Raw genomic sequence first — 6,464 nt, forward strand, 5'->3', positions numbered from 1 at the left:
TACTCCCAGGCTCGCCGACAGGAAGGGGCAACTGCCCAGGGACCCGGGCGAATGAAACCTGGTTATGCCGTAAAGCCTGCAAAGCATCTTTAGGCTATATCTTCATTTAATGATCAAAACCATAGTTTTTGGCTTTTCTTTGCATATAGACGCTTGATACATTAAGAACGACTGAAATAATAATTTGAATAATAACTAATATGTATTTGTTACTTTATAGATTTAAAAAATATTTGTTGTTACTTTATTAACGTTTTTAAGCTTATACTGTGAGGTAAAAACGGCTGCTGCTATGATTTTGTCTGGTTTACGAGCTCGTTGCTGTCCTAATTTTGGATCTTCTTTTTAAAAAATTCTTGAAAATGTTAAAAAGAGAGAGAGAGAAAGGGGGCCCGGCGAGGATTTTTGCCCCGGAGCCCGTGCTGGCTCTCGACGTTCGTGCTTACTCCCTTTAATTCACTTTAGTCCCTAAGTGCCTTATTTGTGTCAGTTAATATTAGCCATCTTGCCGTCACAAGGCTTAATCCCTTTATTTCACTTTAGTCCCTAAGTGTCTTATTTGTGTCAGTTGATATTAGCCATCTTGCCGTCACAAGGCTTAGTCCCTTTATTTCACTTTAGTCCCTAAGTGCCTTATTTGTGTCAGTTGATATTAGCCATCTTGCCGTCACAAGGCTTAGTCCCTTTATTTCACTTTAGTCCCTAAGTGCCTTATTTGTGTCAGTTCATATTAGCCATCTTGCAGTCACAAGACTTAGTTTCTTTATTTCACGTATGCTTCATTGAAGCTTATTTGGAAAGAAAAATTATGGTGTGCAGGATAATATGTATTTTTACTCTCTTGTTTAATTAAAAAGTGTTTAAAATTTTCTGCACACCCTGTATATGTAGTCTTAAATGTTAAGGATATGAAACTATAAAAAAAAACCTATTATCCGAGCGCTTTCGAAAGATGTGCCTTTCTTCATCATGGACAAACTAGGAATGGGAAGCTATTGATAGTGTTGATGAGAATGGTAAGACTAAGGGACACAAATATACATTTTAGCAAGGTGGAAGTCATCTTCAGCTAAGAGAGCTTTATTTTGCTAATCAGGTAGTGACCTTTATAGTGGATTGCCTTCAGATGTGGCAGATGTAGTAAATGTAAGGCTTGAAAGATGTTTAAATGATGAGGACTGGCTTTGTGTGATTTATTTTCATTGTAAAGTTTATATTGGTGGATGGGATGACCTAGATAGACCAACAAGTCTTTTGTTGTCTTTACATTATATATGAGTGTGTAGATATGATGGATACGGTAAATGTAAGTGAGTTTTTAGGGGAGTTCGATAAATATTTAAATAATCAAGGCTGAATTTGAGCCCCCCCCCCCAAATGAAAGGGACAGCCTCAGTGGACTAATAGGCCCATTGTTGTCCATAAATGTGATGCTTTGGTATGTTAACAAAGAACTTTGGTCGAGGGAGCAACTAAATTCCTTTCACTCTGGTTACCTCTAGTACTAATGTCGCATACACTTTCTCGTGGGCAGGTCGTGCACTGGCAGGTCAAGTGATAACTCATCATGGACATAACTTCCATTATTATGCGATGAGAATAACCAGCAATCACGTGGGTAACGCCTATGCTCTGAGAAAAATAACATTATTTTTTCATGTATGTAATGCTACGTTTTCTTATTCTGAAACTGATAGATATAGATTTCAGAGATTTAGATTCAGACTCAAATTTGAGACATATTAGAGTTCTCCAGCAAAGGCACAACGAAATACACTTGTTTACTTTTGATTGCTTTTGAGTGTTAAATGAAGACTGTTTCATTGTGTTGTACATTATATCCAGTCTATATTTTGCTTCAAACCCAGTCGAGGCTAAAGAATTCAGATTCACTCCATAAAAACTTGATTATAAACCCGATTATTCTTAAAGCGAAATTAGTGTACCCGAGAAAACCACAAAATTTCTGTAGTACGGGAACGTACTATACGTTTTCCATACCTTTAGTTTAAAAGTTGTTTGTTGTTTTTTTTTTCATAGTTCCTCTTTTGGGCGCAGTGCAGAGCTAAATAGAGTTAATAACAGTTGCTCTTTCTAAGTGACAAATAGGGTTCTAAGTAAAGAAAAAGTATACTTAACTGGTTCATTTACAGATGTAATATAGCAACTAATTAGCAAGCTGGGTTATTGTTGTCTCTACGGAGATTAACCATAAGGGAAAGAAAGCTGTGGAGATAAGAATAGCCTAGTAGAAGAGAATGTTATCTCGTCTGCGCAAGTATACTCACTGTGTTTTCTGTTTATCTGTGATAAGAAATATTTTGTTAATTTACCTACTTTTGTCCAGCATCATTATTTTACACTGAAATAAATTCAGTCAAGTTATTATCTATCACAGAACACAATCTTTATTTTTGATAGAATCTGCTGTTATTTGTGGGTATATCTACCTGAAACTTGTCGGAAAATCGGTTTTTACCTTAATATACCACAAAAAGGGTATGCTGAAATGTCTCCACTTTACTAACAACAAGTCTTGTTTGTTTTTAGGCGTCCCCCTGTAGGTCAGCGTTAAGTTTACGGACTTAAAACACTAAAATTTGGAGTTTTATTTCTTGTGGTGGATAATGCGCGGATAACCTATAGTGTAGCTTTGCGCTAAAAAAACAACAAAATCGGCACCTTTAGAGACGTAACAAGAAATGCCTTGAGTTGAGTCTTAAAATGTTTTAATCATTTTCCTGGGTATCATTGGCTGTCACTCAACAAGGTTTAAAGTGTAAGACACTGGAGGGGATAAAATATTTCTTAATTCAAGAACTTAATATTCAAAATATATATATGTTTACCTTAGTCGTGGGGTCAGTTCATATTACTATGGCTTTATTTTATTTCTACGCCTTTCCTTTTGAACTAATACATACTACATTAGTTTAACTTAAGCAAAAGGGCAATATTCTAAAAAAATCCGCTCAGTACTATACGTCTATAGATATAATAATAGCTTAACTTAAATAAAGGGGCAATTATTCTAAAACAAATCCGTTCAATACTATACGTCTATGATAGAACCATCGTGTGGTTTTGTTTTTGAATTTGTAGTATATGCTCAAATTATTGTGGAAAGAAGAAGCGGGTTTCACGTAGATAGCGCTTCGAAGGTCTCATAAGTGTAATAAAATAGTCCTACGCTGAGATCCTTATTTTATCAGGAAATGAATGTAAAAAAATACGGAAGTAATATTTTTAGTATCTAATATTATAGTGATACTTTAGTATGTATTTTTCAAGAGACTGGTAAGTTAGCTTTCAAAATAAATACTGGAAAGAGTGTGATATTGATTTACCAAAGGTGTAAATCGGCTAGACTTCGAGGGTGGGTGAAGGGAGGCTGTATGTATGAAACGCAAGTCTTAGGTGATTGGATTTAACAGCGTTGTTTCATTTGTATCTAAAAGTGATCAGTCAGCGATATAGCAGATTTTGTAAGTAGTTTTGAGTTTAGATAATTTTGACTTGCAATTTAAACAAATAAAGTATTTTATTGATTAAATTACAATTCTATAGTAAGCGGAAATGCTGACTGAGTAATTTCATTTCATAACTTAGTTCAAATTTCAATTGATTGTTATTGTCGAGTATTTATCTGACATTAACAAAACAAAGGTTAGCTACACGTAACAGAATTAAAAATTAGGATTTCTATATGAACTTGTGTTTGAGCCTAATTGTCTATTAAGAAATGCATGATGTGTGTATCGTATTGTTCAATTGAAATGTTTTTATTAGGCATGTAAACGGTAAATAAATAGTAAACTATTGGTCAATAGAGGTCGCTAACCTCACGAATAATCTTTTATTGTTTTAATCAATTTATCTTAAAATAATATTTGGTTCAGTTTAGGCTTTACATTTACTTTACAATTACAGTTTATATTAGACCTAGTGTAGCTAGATAAGTTTAATGTAAGATACTTCCAGAACACGTTATTTGAAGATTAATAAGGGTAATATTCCTTAATAATCAAAAGGAAGGATGTAATCTTTTAGGAAAGTTAGGGCTAAGTTGTTTAAAGGAACATCATTACATGGCAGTACAGTGAAACATTAAAACTAAGTTCAAGGATTAAGAATTTATTAAGAGTAGCTTTTATTTTTATATTAATTGATGTTTAGTAAGACATTGTTAGTATAATATAAAACTTCTGTACTATTTCGGAAATGTTATCTAGGAAATGAAATACAGTATAAGTTATAGATATATTTCATTTTGTCAACTGCATATACGTATGAAGATGTATATGTAGCACTAACTTGACTAAACAAAACTAGTTGAAAACAACACCTTTTGATTATATTACTCTTGGAATGTACATAAGTTTTATATTAATCCAGATAAACATAGGAAATATGACTTGAGATTAATACTTTAATATTGAACACAAGATAAGATATTTGTCACTGTTTATTTGGATCCTGTCGTTCATATATTCAAGGAACCTTCTTTTCATTTTTGACATAATAGAATTATGTAGGGTCCTAAATCAGAGTAAACTTCATTAAAGATTTCTATGTATGTTTTAATGGGCTTGAAAATAAAATACAGTAGTGTATGCAGTGTAATAGCAGAACATAATCTTGCTGCTGTAAAAAAAGAAGCCCATTTAATATGTATTTCTTAAATTTTAGTAAATGTACGTGTGTGTGTGTGTGTATGAAACTTAATCTTAACTAGCTAATACATATCAGTAGCCAAATTTGCTACTGACTGGAATGTAAGAAGCCAAAATGCAAAAGAAAAGCCAGAGCTGTATTAAGTTCATTCACCTGTAAAACTAAACTGGGATTTTGGAGAGTCTTAAGTGCAAACTAGATTTTATGTGAATCACCAGCTTGGTACTGAATTGGCAAAATACATTATACATTTTATTCTTCTAATAATACCATACTGTAGCTTATTAGTTAAAATTGTAACCCTTGGCTTGAGCATTTATGAGTTTCTAGAATCTCATTATTAAATGAAATAATAAAATGAAGATCCACGTTTTTTTTACTTGCACGAACAATTATTTGTAAAGTTAAGAAATGAAAAATATATAAGTTAAAAGAAACTTAAAACTACATGTTTTGGTGTAAATAATAACACCATTTTCAGGAGAATCCATCAAGAAGTGCACGTAACACATAAATGTTTGTGCAAGTAAAAAAACGTTGATGTTTGTTTTATTATTTAATTTAACATCTTTGCACAAGAGCTGTTAGTTTTTACGTATTGAATCTTGTTATTCTTAATAAAGAAGAAAAATATACTGCCATAGTTGAATTTATCTTGATGTACTTATTCAGCTACCTTGTGACTTTAACATAAAATGTAAGAACAAAAGGGACCTGTTGGTCCATCGACTAGGTTGTCCCATGCATTAAACTCCCTTCAATTTACTACATTCACCGCCCGGCATAGCCAGGTGGCTAGGGCGCTCGACTCGCAATCTGAGGATAGTGGATTCGAATCCCCATCACACCAAACGTGCTCGTCCTTTCAGCCATAGGTGCATTATAATGTGACGGTCAATCCCACTATTTGTTGGTAAAAGAGTAGCCCAAGAGTTGGTGGTGGGTGGTGATGACAAGCTGCCTTCCCTCTAGTCTTACACTGTTAAATTAGGGACGGCTAGCACAGATAGCCCTCGTGTAGCTTTGCGCAAAATTCAAAACAAACAAACAAACTATATTCACCACATATGAATGCAACCCATTCCAAAGACCAACCATCCTTTTAGTAAAATAAATATGAAGATGACTCCTATCCTGCTAAAATTTATATGTGCCCCTGATCATACCATTCTCACTGCTAAGTACAAAAAATGATGAAACATCAACATTGTCAATTCCCTTATTAATCTTAAAACTTCAGTAAGGTCTCCTCTTACTTCTTTTTTTCCAAGAGAAAACAATTCAGATATCTTAATCTGTCTTCTTATGACAACCTTTTCATCCCAGGTGTCATCTTAGTAGCCCTGCTCTGAACCCTTTCCAACAATTCAGCATTCTTCTTAGGAGTCCAAAACTGAACAAGGTGTTCCAAATGACTGCACAATGAAATTAGAAACTCTCTAGACGTGTATTCAATATTTCCACCTAAAATCCTATTTACCACTAGCACAACACATTGCTTGGATGGTTTAAGAGACTGATCAACTAGAACATCAAGATCCTTTTCTTCCATAACAATATTAAGGTTATTTTGATCAACATTATACTTATAAATTATGATAATGCACAATTACTTTGCATTTATTGTAATTAATTAGCTGTTATTTATTTGTCCAACTCACCAAATAATCTAAATCTTTTTGTAAAGCAGCAATAACCTTTTCATAGCCATAACCCAACCATCCAGACCTGAATACCATCTGTCAACCCTTTCGAGATGGGTCACAGGTGAAAGGCCATGTCATCTCATT

General features: G+C 33.6%; 1 protein-coding gene and 1 long non-coding RNA gene across 3 annotated transcripts in view; one reads left to right on the plus strand and one right to left on the minus strand.

Moving 5' to 3' along the window:
* LOC111088533 overlaps positions 1-6,464 on the minus strand; it is a 21,839-nt gene that overhangs the window by 11,808 nt on the left and 3,567 nt on the right. The window lies entirely within an intron of this gene.
* The window catches only part of LOC106470376 (ras-related protein Rab-5C-like), a 19,723-nt gene continuing 16,484 nt past the window's right edge, over positions 3,226-6,464 (plus strand). The window contains exon 1 of one of the 2 annotated variants that reach the window (XM_013930926.2): positions 3,226-3,485. The gene's annotated coding sequence lies outside the window, so the exon portion shown is untranslated. Of the gene's footprint in view, positions 3,486-3,882; positions 4,008-6,464 lie in introns of those variants that run through there. The other variant, XM_013930927.2, reaches the window with a different exon arrangement.

The sequence above is a fragment of the Limulus polyphemus genome, unplaced genomic scaffold, assembly GCF_000517525.1.
Source record: "Limulus polyphemus unplaced genomic scaffold, Limulus_polyphemus-2.1.2 Scaffold3972, whole genome shotgun sequence".
NCBI lineage: Eukaryota > Metazoa > Arthropoda > Merostomata > Xiphosura > Limulidae > Limulus > Limulus polyphemus.